The 18,669-nt window shown below is 40.1% G+C and overlaps 1 protein-coding gene across 2 annotated transcripts in view; it reads left to right on the plus strand.

The window, feature by feature from the left end:
• The first annotated feature begins 205 nt into the window (after positions 1-205).
• SH2D1A (SH2 domain containing 1A) overlaps positions 206-18,669 on the plus strand; it is a 121,470-nt gene continuing 103,006 nt past the window's right edge. Inside the window, exon 1 of one of the 2 annotated variants that reach the window (XM_040405742.1) lies at positions 206-296. The gene's annotated coding sequence lies outside the window, so the exon portion shown is untranslated. Of the gene's footprint in view, positions 297-5,884; positions 5,958-18,669 lie in introns of those variants that run through there. The other variant, XM_040405745.1, reaches the window with a different exon arrangement.

The following is an 18,669-nucleotide window of genomic DNA, read 5'->3' on the forward strand; positions in this document are numbered from 1 at the left end:
TTTTCATTGTACATGCTGAACAAATTCCTGATCATAAGATTATCTGTTTACCTTTCGGTAAAATCTAGTGTTATACCATATTATGTGGATTACTTTGACTGCTGTTTTCGACTCACTTCCTTTGAGAATAATTAACTTCATTGTGTATATGTCTCTACTTTTCCTGATTAACATTCACTGTTTCCTCTTTAGTTTTCTGTGTGATATTTCTTGCCAAAACAGTTCGTAAAGACTAAATGATACAAGATCTCCTCTGCATAGCAGATAATCAGAAGTAAGCTTGTTCCTTGGAGAAGGTAAGACCCAAATGACACATGTATTGCTAAAAGCTGGGAAGGTTAATCAATGCAAATACGACAAATATTATAATTTTTTGTGTCTGTGATAAGATTGCTTATATACATAGAAAATTTTGATCAACTTAAAATCTAATGTGGCTAACACCTTCTTTCCTGAAAATATAAATGATCCATTTAAATAATTGCATATAGTTTCGTGATTGCATATGACATCTATACCTGATCATATTGATGCGAATGCAGACATTAAAGGAAACACATTTCCTTTAAAATGTTTGCTTTTGAGTTCAGTAAATACTGTGGTATGCTTCATTTAATCAGTGCAGATTATTTCCTCTGCATAGAGCTGATCATGGGAGGAGGGGATCCAAGCAGTGAGATCAGTTTATTGTGAGGGAACCTGATAAAGCAATTCATTTATTCATATTGCTTCTATAGCACTGTGCAGAGCTTGCCATCATGCATATCAATTCTTATACCAAATGGCTCACAATCTAATTTGCTTATCTGCTGTAAAACACACACAATTTCGTAGGAAACCTATTACCCTGTCAGTTTATTTTTTGGAGCGTGGGAGTAAAGTGAAGTACTTAAAGGTAACTTACATAAATATAGGTATAACTCCATGCAGATGCTCACCCTGGTCAGATTCGAATTCAGGATGCTGAAAGCAACATGGCTAATGACCAAGTCACCATGCCACCATACAATATAACCCAAAGGTCAGTCATCGGGATTTATGTCCATTTTGGACAACCGTTCATTTACATCAGTTTTCCCCTTTTAAAGGAGTTGAGAGCTGCATTCTTTTCAAGCAGCTGATTGGTAAGGGTGTCGGGGGTCAGATTAATGTCGATATCCTGAGGATAGGTCATCAATATGAGAAAACTGCACAACCCCTTTTACTGATTCATTCATACTATATTAGTTGGTCATAGGACGATCCCTTTTACATGTCTTTTATCATCATAACATAAAAAATAGAAACAAAATAATATACATTGCTCAAAAAAATAAAGGGAACACTTAAACAACACAATGTAACTCCAAGTCAATCACACTTCTGTGAAATCAAACTGTCCACTTAGGAAGCAACACTCAGTGACAATCAATTTCACATGCTGTTGTGCAAATGGGATAGACAACAGGTGGAAATTATAGGCAATTAGCAAGACACCCCCAATAAAGGAGTGGTTCTGCAGGTGGTGACCACAGACCATTTCTCAGTTCCTATGCTTCCTGGCTGATGTTTTGGTCACTTTTGAATGCTGGCGGTGCTTTCACTCTAGTGGTAGCATGAGACGGAGTCTACAACCCACACAAGTGGCTCAGGTAGTGCAGCTTATCCAGGATGGCACATCAATGCGAGCTGTGGCAAGAAGGTTTGCTGTGTCTGTCAGCATAGTGTCCAGAGCATGGAGGCGCTACCAGGAGACAGGCCAGTACATCAGGAGACGTGGAGGAGGCCGTAGGAGGGCAACAACCCAGCAGCAGGACCGCTACCTCCGCCTTTGTGCAAGGAGGAACAGGAGGAGCACTGCCAGAGGTCTGCAAAATGACCTCCAGCAGGCCACAAATATGCATGTGTCTGCTCAAACGGTCAGAAACAGACTCCATGAGGGTGATATGAGGGCCCGACGTCCACAGGTGGGGGTTGTGCTTACAGCCCAACACCGTGCAGGACGTTTGGCATTTGCCAGAGAACACCAATATTGGCAAATTCGCCACTGGTGCCCTGTGCTCTTCACAGATGAAAGCAGGTTCACACTGAGCACATGTGACAGACGTGACAAAGGCTTGAGACGCCATGGAGAACGTTCTGCTGCCTGCAACATCCTCCAGCATGACCGGTTTGGCATTTGGTCAGTAATGGTGTGGGGTGGCATTTCTTTGGAGGGCTGCACAGCCCTCCATGTGCTCGCCAGAGGTAGCCTGACTGCCATTAGGATGAGATCCTCAGACCCCTTGTGAGACCATATGCTGGTGCGGTTGGCCCTGGGTTCCTCCTAATGCAAGACAATGCTAGACCTCATGTGGCTGGAGTGTGTCAGCAGTTCCTGCAAGACGAAGGCATTGATGCTATGGACTGGCCCGCCCGTTCCCCAGACCTGAATCCAATTGAGCACATCTGGGACATCATGTCTCACTCTATCCACCAACGTCACGTTGCACCACAGACTGTCCAGGAGTTGGCAGATGCTTTAGTCCAGGTCTGGGAGGAGATCCCTCAGGAGACCGTCCGCCACCTCATCAGGAGCATGCACAGGCGTTGTAGGGAGGTCATACATTTAATGTGGATAAGTGCAAGATAATGCACCTGGGGCGTAAAAACCCAAGGGCAGAATATAGAATATTTGACACAGTCCTGACCTCAGTATCTGAGGAAAGGGATTTAGGAGTAATTATTTCAGAAGACTTAAAGGTGGGAAGACAATGTAATAGAGCAGCACGAAATGCCAGCAGAATGCTTGGATGTATAGGGAGAGGTATAAGCAGTAGAAAGAGTGAAATGCTTATGCCGCTGTACAGAACACTGGTGAGACCTCACTTGGAGTATTGTGCGCAGTACTGGAGGCCATATCTCTAGAAGGATATAGATACTCTAGAGAGAGTTCAGAGAAGAGCTACTAAACTATTACATGGATTGCAGGATAAAACTTACCAGGAAAGGTTAAAGGACCTAAACATGTATAGCTTGGAAGAAAGAAGAGACAGAGGGGATATGATAGAAACTTTTAAATACATAAAGGGAATCAACTCTGTAAAGGAGGAGAGCATATTTAAAAGAAGAAAAACTACCACAAGAGGACACAGTTTTAAATTAGAGGGGCAAAGGTTTAAAAGTAATATAAGGAAGTATTACTTTACTGAGAGAGTAGTGGATGCATGGAATAGCCTTCCTGCAGAAGTGGTAGCTGCAAATACAGTGAAGGAGTTTAAGCATGCATGGGATAGGCATAAGGCTATCCTTCATATAAGATAGGGCCAGGGACTATTAATAGGATTCAGATATATTGGGCAGACTAGATGGGCCAAATGGTTCTTATCTGCCGACACATTCTATGTTTCTATACAGGCACGTGGAGGCCACACACACTACTGAGCCTCATTTTGACTTGTTTTAAGGACATTACATCAAAGTTGGATCAGCCTGTAGTGTGTTTTTCCACTTTAATTTTGAGGGTGACTCCAAATCCAGACCTCAATGGGTTGAAAAATTTGATTTCCATTTTTTTTATTTTTGTGTGATTTTGTTGTCAGCACATTCAACTATGTAAAGAACAAAGTATTTCAGAAGAATATTTAATTAATTCAGATCTAGGATGTGTTATTTTTGTGTTCCCTATTTTTTTGAGCAGTGTACATTACATCCCCTTCACAACCATAGTGATAGAAAACCCACTATAGACCTTCAATGTTTTTTCCTGTCAAGAAATCTGTCTACTGCCTCTATTTTTAGATTATTCTCCGATCTACCATGAACTCGAGCATACTTTATTTTCTTGAATTAAATGCCAAATAAATTATTGGAATTAACCCTTTTCTTATAGGTCTAAGCCAATATAATCAATCAAAACCTTTTTTGCCTTCCTCTGGATCAACTTGCAGGATAACAGGCCGAACTGGATGGACAAATGTCTTTTTTCGGCCTTATGTACTATGTTACTATGTTACTATGTAAAACCTGAAGACTATAATTTTCTTTTGGACAATGGACCTTAGGAAGCTTTAAGGGGTTGTCCAAGATTTTACAAGTGATGGCCTATCCTCAGGATAATTCTTCAAAGTTTCATTGGCAGGGGTCGAACTCCCTCCACTCCTGCCAATCAGCTGTTAACTTATAGCTCCAGCGTCGAAAGTCAGCACTATAAACTACACAGCTCCATCCTTTGTGTAGTGGACAAAACTGGTTACTGCAACGCTGCTCCCACGGAAGTGCGCAATGATTGGAACTGTAGTTTCAGTGCTGACCTTTGGTGCTGGAACTACTATGCAACAGCTGATTGGGAAGGGTGGGCAGATCTTGGGTCAGATATCTGTATTCTATACATTTACCTAACTTTAGGTGCGAAAAGCTACCAGTGATTTATAGGTATTTTGCATTACTTGTTTTATGCATTACTTTTTTTTGTATAAAATAGAGGTATCACGATATGTACTAAAGCAGGCATGCTCAACCTGCGGCCATCCAGCTGTTGCAAAGCTACAACTCCCAGCATGCCCAAACAGCCTACAGCTATCAGCCTACAGCAGGGCATTGTGGGAGTTGTAGTTTTACAACAGCTGGAGGGCCGCAGGTTGAGCATGCCTGTACTAAAGCATCTCAATAAATTAGAATATTATTGAAAAGTTTATTTATTTCAGTAATTCAATTCAAAACGAGAAATTCATATATTATATAGATTCATTACACACAGTGTGATCTATTTCAAGCGTTTTTTTCTTTTAATGTTGATAATTATGGCTTACAGCTAATAAAAACCCAAAAGTCAGTATCTCAGAAATTTGAATATTGTGAAAAAGTTCAATATTATAGACTCATGGTGCCACACTCTAATCAGCTAATGAACACAAAGCACCTGCACAAGTTTCTGTTACTGTTGCATTCCTTGTGTCAAGTCACTCATGACCCAGACACAACGTCAGAAGCGTCTTAGCTGGACTAAGGAGAAAAAGAACTGGACTGTTGCTCATTGGTCCAAAGTAAGAAAGTACAGTCAGGTCCATAAATATTGGGACATCGACACAATTCTAAAATTTTTAGCTCTATACACCACCACAATGGATTTGAAATGAAACGAACAAAATGTGCTTTGACTGCAGACTGTTAGCTTTAATTTGAAGGTATTAACATCCAAATCAGGTGAACGGTGTAGGAATTACAACTGTTTGCATATGTGCCTTTCACTTGTTAAGGGCCCAAAAGTAATAGGACAATTGGCTTCTCAGCTGTTCCATGGCCAGGTGTGTGTTATTCCTTCATTATTCCAATTACAATGAGCAGATAAAAGGTCCAGAGTTCATTTCAAGTGTGCTATTTGCATTTGGAATCTGTTGCTGTCAACTCTCAAGATGACATTCAAAGAGCTGTCACTATCAGTGAAGCAAGCCATCATTAGGCTGAAAAACAAAACAAACCCATCAGAGAGATATAAAAAACATTAGGCATGGCCAAAACAACAGTTTGGAACATTCAGCACACCAAAAGACCCGGAAGACCACGGAAAACAACCCTGGTGGATGACCGAAGAAATCTTTCCCTGGTGAAGAAAACACCCTTCACAACAGTTGGCCAGATCAAAAACACTCTCCAGGAGGTAGGTGTAATTGTGTCAAAGTCAACAATCAAGAGAAGACTTCACCAGAGTGAATACAGAGGGTTCACCACAAGATGGAAACCACTGGTGAGGCTCAAAAACAGGAAGGCCAGATTAGAGTTTGCCAAACGACATCTAAAAAAGCCTTCACAGTTCTGGAACAACATCCTATGGACAGATGAGACCAAGATCAACTTGTACCAGAGTGATGGAAAGGAAGAATGTTAGAATTGTGTTAATGTCCCAATATTTATGGACTGTAAATTTTGCATTTCATTTGGAGATAAAGGTTTCAGAGTCTGGGGGAAGAGTGGAGGGGACACAGTCCAAGTTGTTTGAGGTCTAGTGTGAAGTTTCCAGTCAGTGATGGTTTGGGGAGCCATGTCATCTGCTGGGGTTGGTCTACTGTGTTATATCAAGTTCAAAATCAGCACAGCTGTCTACCAAGAAATTTTAGAGCACTTCATGCTTCTCTTTGCTAACAAGCTTTATGGGGATGCTGATTACATTTTCCAGCAGGACTTGGCACCAGCTCACACTGCCAAAAGTAGTTAAACTTTTTATTTTGATATAGTAATTTATGTGAATAAATGAACTGATACGATTCTCTCAACCCTAGTCACAAGCTATAATTTATGCATTCTTTGGGATCCAGTCTGTCTTTTTTATGTGACCTTAAGTCCTATATAAATTGGAAGGTGGTGGCTTCTTCCATGTTACAATTTTGGCTACTGAGGAAGGGAACAGGAGCCTCGGAACGCATATGGCCTAATATTAAAATTGAAACCCACTCTTGAATACTACTCACCTATATTCTATTTCATTGATTGTTTTATAACCACAACAACATCTATCAACATATCCATTAGCCCAAGATCTGTGGAACTGCAAGAAACATGCTGCAATTTTTGACCGGCCGCCTCTCGGCATGTTTGCTGTGCTGCGGCCGAATTTCTCACCCGTCCCCATCCTGACTATATATTTTGATATTTTGACCTATTTATATCCAAATATGTCAAAAGCCAGGAGTAAGGCTAAAGATCCTTTGACTGATTCAATTGCAAATTATCCATCACTGCACAGAGTATCTTGGGTGATCCAGTTATCCCACACAATAGTGAAACCACAGTGCTCTCTGCTGTGTATAGAGAATTGGGGGCAATGTCTCAAGATGCAACTTTTTAAAGTCGATTTTGAAGGTGAGACAAATGTATCAAAACGTACATGATGTTTGATCGATTTTCTGCATCTTTAAACTGTCTAGAAATACTACTCCACTTTTCCTATGTCATCCCCTTACTGAGCTTGTCCACCTTTTTACTGCACCATTTTTTGAAAAGGCACAATAATAACTCTGAAATCTAATTAGCATTATTAACCACTCCAACCTATATACTACCTTTTTCAAAAATGGTGAAGGTGGTGTACAATGGCAAGACTCCCATAATACTTTTCTTTTTATTAACAAAAAAGAATTCAACATCACATAGTTTTTTGTGGCTAACATGGTACAATTTTTGCTGCACATTGCTGTATGGCTAGTAATTCCAGGTATGTCAATTCTACTGGAAAATGTGCACTGTTATTTCATTCTATTACACGATCGATAGCTGTACCCAAGTCCTTGATGTTTTATTCAGTGAAACCAACACATTACAGTATATAACTGTTTATAACAGGGTTTTGTTTCTTATTTCTTAGTTATAATTTAATATATGGGCATATAGCTCAATATATTTTACTCTCCTTAGTCCAGGTCTTTTATGAATTTAATTGTATAATTAATCCTTATACAGTATCTCACAAATGTGAGTACAGCTGTCACATTTTTGTAAATATTTTATTATATCTTTTCATGGGACAACACTGAAGATATGACACATTTATACAATGTAAAGTAGTCAGTGTACAGCTTGTCTAACAGTGTAAATTTGGTTTGCCCTCAAAACAACTCTACTAACAGCCATTATTCTTCGCATAGTAAATATAAATAAACTTTATTGACAATGTAAAATACATACATGAAGATAAAAAGAAGCAGCCAGATTACTGGCGAAACTGCGTTGGGTCAGGAGGTTGGTGAGAGATCGACACACCACTCAGGGTATGCTTATCCTTTTCTTTTAATCACCAAGTCTGTTTATCCTCACATTTGTCTCCATTTGCCATTGCTTGGGGCTTATTGTCTTGAGGTGTCTTGGTGACCAGCATCTGATTATTATAATATATTTTTCCCTGACTCCTGGTGTGCTGACCTCCCAGCCCCTCCTTGGGTCCTATTCCTCTCCCTTGTGTTCCACCTTTGTGCTGCCTTTTTTTATCTTCATGTATGTATTTTACATTGTCAATAAAGTTTATTTATATTTACTATGCAAAGATTTTTGTGCAATTTCTTTGGTGGTAGTTAAGGCTCCTTGTGGGTCCGCAATTCTTTGCGATTTTTTTCTGTCCGGTAACAATTTGGTAGCCCCTAACAGCCATTAATGTCTAAACCACTGGCAACAAACTTTAGTACACCTCTAAGTGAAAATGGCCAAATTGTGCACTATTAGCCATTTTCCCTCCCTGGTGTCATGTGACTCATTGCTATTACAAGGTCTCAGGTGTGAATGGGGAGCAGGTGTGTTAAATTTGGTGTTATACCTCTCACACACTCTCATACTGGTTACTGGAAGTTCAACATGGCACCTCATGGCAAAGAACTCTCTGAGGATCTGAAAAAAAGAATTATTGCTCTGCATAAAGATGGCCTAGGCTTTAAGAAGAAGATTGCCAACACTCTGAAACTGAGATGCAGCATGGTGGCCAAGACCATACAGCACTTTAACTATCGACCATGGAGATTCCTGTTCTGAGAGGAACCTGTCTTGTTAAAGGGGTGGGGGGATCAGCTTGTCAGTGCTCAGACCATACACTGCATACTGCATCAAATTGGTCTTCATGGCTGTTGTCCCTAAAGGAACCCTCTTTTAAAGATGATGTATGAGAAAGCCTGCAAACAGTCTGCTGAAGTCAAGCAGACTAAGGACATGGATTACTGAAACCATGTCCTGTGGTCTGATGAGACCAAGATAAACTTATTTGGTTCAGATGGTGTCAACCATAGAAACATACATATAAACATAGAATGTGTCAGCAGAAAATAACCATTTTGCCCATCTAGTCTGCCCAATATACTGAATACTATGAATAGCCCTTGGCCCTATCTTATATGAAGGATGGCCTTATGCCTATCCCATGCATGCTTAAACTCCTTCACTGTATTTGCAGCTACCACTTCTGCAGGAAGGCTATTCCATGCATCCTCTACTCTCTCAGTAAAGTAATACTTCCTTATATTACTTTTAAACCTTTGCCCCTCTAATTTAAAACTTTGTCCTTTTGTAGCAGTTTTTCTTCTTTTAAATATTCTCTCCTCTTTTATCTTGTTGATTCCCTTTATGTATTTAAAAGTTTCTATCATATCCCCTCTGTCTCGTCTTTCTTCCAAGCTATACATGTTTAGGTCCTTTAATCTTTCCTGGTAAGTTTTATCCTGCAATCCATGTACTAGTTTAGTAGCTCTTCTCTGAACTCTCTCCAAAGTATCAATATCCTTCTGGAGATATGGTCTCCAGTACTGCGCACAATACTCCAAATGAGGTCTCACTAGTGCTCTGTAGAGCGGCATGAGCACCTCCCTCTTTCTACTGGTAATGCCTCTCCCTATACACCCAAGCATTCTGCTAGCATTTCCTGCTGCTCTATGACATTGTCTGCCTACCTTTAAGTCTTCTGAAATAATGACCCCTAAATCCCTTTCCTCAGATACTGAGGTTAGGACTGCATCACTGATTTTATATTCTGCTCTTGGGTTTTTACGCCCCAGGTGCATTATCTTGCACTTATCAACATTAAATTTTAGTTGCCAGATTTTTGACCATTCCTCTAGTTTTCATAAATCCTTTTCCATTTGGTGTATCTCTCCAGGAACATCAACCGTGTTACAAATCTTTGCGTCATCAGCAAAAAGACACACCTTACCATCGAGGCCTTCTGCAATTTCGCTGATAAAGATATTAAACAATGTGGGTCCCAGAACAGATCCCTGAGGTACCCCACTGGTAATAAGACCATGGTCTGAATATACTCCACTGACTACAACCCTCTGTTGTCTGTCCCTCAGCCACTGCCTAATCCATTCAACAATATGGATAGTGATGAGCGGCAGGTTCCATATTCGAATTCGCCATATTTAGCGAATATTCGCTAGAATATTCGCTAATATTCGTATTCGAGATTATTTTCGCGATTGCGATTAATCTAAATTGTAAAAATCGCGTAATGCGAAGTTGATTAAAATAGAATATATAGCAGTAAATATAGTGATATATATTTGTTTTAAGAATATTCGTCATATTCTAAAACAAGAATATATAGCAATATAGCGAATATTCGAGAAAATACAGAGCAATTTAGCTATAATATTTTTTTTAATAAAAAATAAGACTATAAAAAAAAAGATTATAGCACTATATTAGCTAAATTGCTCTATATTTGTATTTAGCGAATATTTGCCATATTGCTATATATTCGTGTTTTAGAATATGACGAATATTCTGAAAAACGAATATATAGCAATATAGCGAATATTCGTAACATACACATATAGATTGCAATTTAGCTAATATAATGCTATAACCTTTTTTCTTCAAATCTGTTCATAAGAGAAAAAAAAAAATAAGACTATGAAAAAAACATTTATAGCACTATATTACCTAAATTGCAGTCTATATGTGTATTTAACAAATATTCGCTATATTGCTATATATTCTTGTTTTAGAATATGAGGAATATTCTAAAAAACTAAGTTATAGCAATATAGCGAATATATATTTAGAATATTCGTCTTTTTTTTTTTAATGTGTACTGTTATTCCACTTTTGCATACTCCTCCCCGACAAGCATCCCCATCACCATGGGGACGCCTGTGGGTTAGAATATACCATCGGATCTGAGTTTTCACAATCTCAGGGAAAACTCAGATCCGATGGTATTTTCTAACCGACAGGTGTTCCCATGGTGATGAGGACGCTTGTCGGGGAGGAGTATGCCGAAGTGGAATAACAGTACACATTAAATATAAAAAAAGAAAAACGAATATTCTACATAACGAATATATTCGCTATATTGCTATATATTCGTTTTTTAGAATATTCGTCATTTTTTTTCCATATGAAAACATTATTCCTTCCTGCTTAAGTTGCTTGTGGGCCAATGACTCATTGACCCACAAGAAAGAAGCAGGGAGGAATTATGTTTTCAGATGTAAAAAAATGACGAATATTCGATATAGCGAATATATAGCACTATATTCAAAATATTTGCGAATTAGCGAAGTTGCGATATTCGCTATAAATATTCGCTATTCGAATATTCACGCTCAACACTAGTCAAGCATGTGTGGCAGAAACCAGGTGAGGAGTACAAGTGTGTCTTGCCTACAGTCAAGCATGGTGGTGGGAGTGTCATGGTTTGGGGCTGCATGAGAGTTGCCGGCTGTGGGGAGCTACAGTTCATTGAGGGAAGCATGAATGCCAACAGTACTGTGAGATACTGAAACACAGCATGATCCGCTCCCTTTGGAAAATGGGCCACAGGGCAGTATTCCAACACAATAACGACCCCACACGAACCTCCAAGACGACCACTGCCTTGCTAAAGAAACTGAGGGTAAAGGTGTTGGACTGGCCAAGTATGTCTCCAGACCTAAACCCTATTGAGCATCTGTGGGGCATCCTCAAACGGAAGGTGGAGGAGAGCCAGGTCTCTAACATCCACCAGCTCTGTGATTTAATGGAGGAGTGGAAGGGGATTCCAGTAGCAACCTGTGAAGCTCTAGTGAGCTCCATGCGCAAGAGTGTTATGGCAGTGCTGGAAATAATGGTGGCCACAATTTGGCCATTTTTACTTAGGAGTGTACTCACTTTTATTGTCAGTAGTTTAGACATTAATGGCTGTGTGTTGAGTTATTTTGAGGGCACACCAAATTGACACTGTTATACAATCTGTACACTGACTACTTTATATTGTATCAGAGTGTCAGATCTTCAGGGTTGTCCCATAAAAAGAGATAATAAAATATTTACAAATATGTGAGGGGTGTACTCACTTTTGTGAGCTCCAAGTTAAAGCTGTTCAATGGCACATTGGATCCACTCTGTTACAACCATATTGTGCACTGCCAGTGTTGGGCCAAACCATGCTTAAACCATCTCACCTCCACCAGCGAAAAAATAACATGAAGATCATAGATTGTCAGTGACTTTTCTGTAAAAAGCATATATTGTATGTTTGGTTTTTAACACTCCTGTTACAGTCAAAATGGAGTCAGTAACAACCCTTAACTCCTCGCTCAGCGTCACTGAGTGCTGATAATTAACTCGCACCGCATTGTACATTGTGACAATGGTGTGGGCTCAGGAGCTGGGCATGCAGATGCCAACTGTTTTTCTCTGCTAGGATCAGACATACTGTAATATTGATTCCTACAGTTGAAAGCCTTAGATACTGCATCAGTAATGATTGCAGCATCTGACCAGTTGGACAGACGGAGGAAGGACCCTTCTGTATTCTGGTCAGCACCCTGCAAATCCACTATTCGGGTGTAGTTAGCATGGCAGCCGGGGGTCTTCTGAAGGACCCAGGCTTGCCATATCCTTGCTATATATTTATTTATTTATTTTATGCACTTATATAGCGCTACTATATTCCACAGCGCTTTAGGGCTCTTTCACACATGCGTTCTTTTCTTCCGGCATAGAGTCCCGTCGTCGGGGCTCTATGCCGGAAGAATCCTGATCAGGATTATCCCCATGCATTCTGAATGGAGTAAAATCCGTTCAGGATGCATCAGGATGTCTTCAGTTCCGGAACGGAACGTTTTTTGGCCGGAGAAAATACCGCAGCATGCTGCGCTTTTTCTCCGGCCAAAAATCCTGAAGACTTGCCGCAAGGCCGGATCCGGAATTAATGCCCATTGAAAGGCATTGATCCGGATCCGGCCTTAAGCTAAACGTCGTTTCGGAATGGTTACCATGGCTGCCAAGACGCTAAAGTCCTGGCAGCCATGGTAAAGTGTAGCGGGGAGCGGCATACTTACCGTCCGTGCGGCTCCCGGGGCGCTCCAGAGTGACGTCAGGGCGCCCCAAGCGCATGGATGACGTGATCGCAAGCGCATGGATCACGCTCTGACGTCATTCTGGAGCGCCCCGGGAGCTTTAATAGCGTCCTGGGTGCCATAGTAACACTGAAAGCATTTTGAAGACGGTTCCGTCTTCAAATGCTTTCAGTACACTTGCGTTTTTCCGGATCCGGAGTGTAATTCCGCAAGTGGAGTACACGCCGGATCCGGACAACGCAAGTGTGAAAGAGGCCTAACAGACATTATCATCCAACTTTTCCCAGTGGGGCTCACAATCTAAAGTCCCTATCAGTATGTCTTTGGAGTGTGGGAGGAAACCGGAGTACCCGGAGGAAACCCAGGCAAACACGGGGAGAACATACAAACTCCATGCAGATGTTGTCCTTGGTCAGATTCGAACCTAGGACCCCAGCGCTGCAAGGCACCAGTGCTAACCACTGAGCCACCGTGATGCATATATATATATATATATATATATATATATATGCATATATATATATTCAGTAAAACCTGTAATTTATACATTTATCAGCACAGAAGGGGAGGTGTTATCAGTGATTGATAGTGATTGATAGCATTGTGTGTAGAAGAGATAGCTGTCAGTCACTGATAATACCTTCTCTCTATACTGATGGGTATTCACAGGAAGTGAAAAAACACATACATGTATAAATTATATCTTTTACTGAATCTTTTTCCACAATCTGCTCGGTGTCTCCTGCTCTATAGCATTCTGCCTTCAGTTTGCATTACATTTTGTGGTGACAGGAGGACCTCTTTTTGTATTTTGTAGCTCTATGGAGCAGTGACTGGTTTAGACAATAGTCCTAAAGGAATTCTCCAACTGTGTAAATATATTAACAAGCATTTACATTTTAAACACAGTCTCCAGTAGATTTGAAAGCCATGGAAACTGCTGTAATAGCAGTGGAAAAACATAACAAGTACAATCCAATACAAGGAGAGACGTCCAGCTTCCCATAAAAATGTGATAGCCTTTATTCTCTAAAGCGATACAATATCCAATGACACAGTACAGACACCCAGTGTTAGCGTGTACGCATTTCAGATCTTAAAATGTGACCCTTACTCATGACAAGTATGGGTGAAAACAATAAGAATAAAGAGGACATAAAACCAGAAAAAGTGAAACTGTGTCACATAAAGAAAACAAAAAGGGAAGTAGAGAAATATGATCTTCACAGCCAAAATCAAGAAAAGATATATGTGGAAACATGAAAGAGAAAATGGGGTAACAATGAGAGAAAAAAAGAAGTTTACTCAAAAAACATTTGTTCCAGCAAAGAAGATGCAGAGGGGAAGGAAAACCAAATAGAAAACCAAATAGTACCGATATTTGTGCCTCTACAGGAGAACTGACTCCAGTATACAGTATGGCATTTGATGGAGCATGATGGAATCTGAACATTTAAACATCAGTCATGTGGATAGGCCTATTAACTAACACTGCTTACATATTATAGGGGGAAAACTCTAAACTACTTTAATTATACTTCTATGCTTGAGGCATAACAGCAAGAAAGTGCATTCAAAATCACCTATAAACAATTGTGTCCAGTCTTGGAAATGCTCTGTGAGCTAAACAAAGTAACTGATATCTACTGTATATACAATACACAAAACTTCACCAATTCTAAATCAGTGCTACCAAGCTAGCTGTCCGCATTAGCATCACCCTAACCTTCCTACACCAACTCAGAGCACCACCCAAATTACCTCTTAAACATGATAGGTAAATATTACAAGTGTACGGATTAGTAATCACATGTAGTATGTTCTTCCTACCAATAGTCGTGAATAGCGGGTTCCAACAGGTTTTATTTGGTGTTGTAGTGTTGCGCACAGGCTGATGACTTTTCCTCTATTACAGTCCACCATGCATATTCAGTCTTGTTTGCAATGAGATGTGCCCTCCTAGAGCGTGTCCCAGACGGTAGCACAGCTCCTTGTACTCATATGCTCCCTTGAAACGAGCGCTCAGTGACATCACTTTTTGTGAGTTACAGATAATTTCCAGGACCAAAATGCCCCAGCCTACGCGTTTCGGAATGAGACAATTTTCAAATTTTCCAATATTTCCAATATATACTATTCACCAACCTATCTTCTAGCCGTTTATTCCACTACTTCTTTTTCAAATACAAACAACTCGACTTATTCAACCCTATTGGAACCAGGGAATTCAGACTGAAAATCCATATTCTGTCGTTTCTGATTAAGACATTGCTTTAATTAGATCTCCTCCTCTCCGGTTCGGTTTTATTTTCACAATTCCACATATATATGAGCCCTTTACCTGGCCTTTATGTTCTTCTTTTAAACTTTGACAGTGGGTGCCCTTCATATTTTCTATTGATATAATAAATATGCTTTCCACACTTTGAGATACATTGAATATGCAAACCTTGCAAACCCACCCGAAACTTCTCAGCTAAGAGGTCATCTATAAACCACTGCCCCATATGACATATAGACATTCACACTGTGGCAGATTTTTCACATAGCTTTTCAGAGTGTCACAGTTCTCTTCATAAGCAAGTCACTATCCCCTATTAAGAGAGAGACATGGGGCCCACAATGCCCAGACATCTAAGTACCAATCTAAGCTCCCATTTCAGTCACTGTCCTATAACTGTCAGCCATAGTTCACCTACTGTGCCTCTACAAATACCAGGCTCAGTGTTTCCTAAGTGCAGGCACAGGGCTCAGTCCCAATACATTGACAGCACAGACATTTTACAAACCTCTTCCACACTTCTTTGCTACATAGTGTGATGAGATCTGAAGTTTAGAGATGACTGACTGAATTGAAGAAATTGATAAGGGTACAATGCAACATATTGTAAGTATGTTTTTTTTCTTGTATTTTCCCATAGACATCTCTATCAGAGTTGAAAGATTGTAAAACAGATTCATGTGTAAAGTGCTAAACTAAAACTAAAAACAAATGCTTAACAATAGTGCAAAAAATGGTAAAAATTGTAACTTTTAACATAGAAAAAAAATATTATACAAAAGCAGAACTACAGATATGTGTTACAGAAGCCTACAAGAGATACCTCTTGGGATATACAGTATAGTTAAACATTGGTACAATACCTCCCTAATGAGTTAATAAGTATTGACCATTTAATCAAATGTATATCGAGATGCATAATGTAAATTGCGTCTATATGCTCCACAATGTATGGTAATATGAAGTATTTTGATAAAGCTACCTTAAACCAATAAACTACATTTTACCAGTATGTAGCAGGTTATTAAAATGCAGAGAAGTGGCGCACTGGATTGGTGCTAACAACTGGAGAGGTGCTCTCAGTAAAAAGGAATCACCCTTCCTTTGGTGCAATATAAAAATGTTAAAAAGATACTGGGCACTCTCTTAATACAGGAACCTCACAGTTTATTAATAATACAACACATAAACAATTCATATATTACTACTTAAAACGATAAAACGTACAATCCGGATATTAAAAGGTTCCTCAAACTTTTGGTACCAATAATAACATAAAATACATAAAATATAGCCTCTGGGTATTTGAGGGATGCAACAAGTCTTATAGTGTAATGTCCATCCAAATTGGTTTGGATATAGTAGAAATCGTTCTTTGGAATATTTTGCACAAAAATCTCCACGGAACGAAGTAGCAATACAGCTAATGATGCAGTGATTTATTGATGCGGCGTCCCGCTATTACTCACTGTTTCGCTGTGAAATTGTGCTCCGCCGCTGTGTCGGTGCTTTGAATTCGGGGATGTCTTGTGATGGTCACGATCTCTTGTCTGTCTTTCCGGCGTCTTTCCGGATCCAGACAAGAGATCGTGACCATCACAAGACATCCCCGAATTCAAAGCACCGACACAGCGGCGGAGCACAATTTCACAGCGAAACAGTGAGTAATAGCGGGACGCCGCATCAATAAATCACTGCATCATTAGCTGTATTGCTACTTAGTTCCGTGGAGATTTTTGTGCAAAATATTCCAAAGAACGATTTCTACTATATCCAAACCAATTTGGATGGACATTACACTATAAGACTTGTTGCATCCCTCAAATACCCAGAGGCTATATTTTATGTATTTTATGTTATTATTGGTACCAAAAGTTTGAGGAACCTTTTAATATCCGGATTGTACGTTTTATCGTTTTAAGTAGTAATATATGAATTGTTTATGTGTTGTATTATTAATAAACTGTGAGGTTCCTGTATTAAGAGAGTGCCCAGTATCTTTTTAACATGTAGCAGGTTATGCAATCAATTAATCTAACCCTGTGATATATTTGCAATGCCACCTTTCATCCCTTCAGGGCACACTCTTGTTCTGGGGGTCCTCCTGCCTGGTTACTGTTGAGGTGCCTTTGGTTTTGAGGTACAAAGCAGGGTCCCGGTTCGTGACACCAAAACTTTGCAGAGTAGAGGTGCAAGATGCAATGATGAGGCAGTTGTGCAGTACAGTAGTTTTTACTGAAGAATTCAAATGCAAACATGTCCTGGTACCTAAAATTTACTTTCACCAGATAATACAGGGCTTACAGCTGCACCGGTAATTAATAGGCATGGTTGCCTCTTTAAAGCAATCTTCCTATACACTGCATGTCTCTAGCTGACTTTAGACATAAGCATCTAGGCATGGGACATAACACTGCTCTTTTCATGAACCCAACGGGGCGGGGGGGGGGGCTAAACATCAAACTATGCTCTGCAGTGTCTGCACCTTTTTAGAAACAGATTGCTTTACTTATAGTACACGTCCATAATTCTCCACTGTGGGATGTGAGAACTTCTCACACAGGTGATCAAGCTGTTTAATGTGTATCCAGGCACCAGAGGCAAACTCCTGAACATGTGACATAGAGCCAATATGTCATTTTAAGACAGTTTATCTCTACTGGACTTTAACTACTATTCTCTTTTCATTTGGCCTGCTTTTCTAGGTTTTCTGGTGTTTTTGGCCTTGCCCTATCTGGTACCTGCTCCAGGCCAGGCTAAACTGTCAGCTATACACTTTTGCACCTGTTTTCTTTTGTGTCTCAAACTAGACTACACACACACACACACCAGCTCTCTCTCTAGAATGTTCCTCCTCTCTATATATCAAAGATTACACACTCCCCATCTGGTAGTGGCTGTGAATATTAGTACATTTTGCAAATACAGGCAATATACAGATCAAAGGAAAAATACACTGAAAAGTTCAAAAGAAAGGGTTAAAATGTATCACTACTCTGTAGTGGGACGCTGCATATTTTGTATCTGCCAAAGTAATTACATTCGGAGAATACAAATGTGATCGCACTCTATATCCAGCATTCTGCCCTGCCTCCATGCTGGATGAGACATTGGTGTACATTTTGGCCAAAGCGTAATAAGCCACTCACCACGTCAAGGTTGCCTCCATTTGAGTGGTCCCTAACGCTAGTTCCCACCTGTTCATGGGCCATGACAGCCACACAAAATCCAGGGAATGCAGGTCAGCGTGCACGCCAAGCACACTCTGCTTTTAACCCCGTCCGGTGCCATTACAGCTTTCATCGGATCCAGGGATGCAAGTACCAACATGCACGCTGAGCCCACCATATACTTCTCCTGGAGCCAAATGGCCACTGGTAGGTTCTATATAAGCACACTCAGTTTTATACTGACTTTAAAACCAGCCTCCAGGACAGATTGACTGGTCAGGTGTGCATGACTCAAAGGAGATCGCCACGCCTCCAATACATACTACAAAGAAAAAATTTTTGGGAATTGAATCAGCACAACCTGTATATAGGTGCAGACCACTATGGCGAAATACATATACAAACGGAGAATACAAATGTGATCGCATAAAACTGAGTCTGC

The sequence above is a fragment of the Bufo bufo genome, chromosome 8, assembly GCF_905171765.1.
Source record: "Bufo bufo chromosome 8, aBufBuf1.1, whole genome shotgun sequence".
NCBI lineage: Eukaryota > Metazoa > Chordata > Amphibia > Anura > Bufonidae > Bufo > Bufo bufo.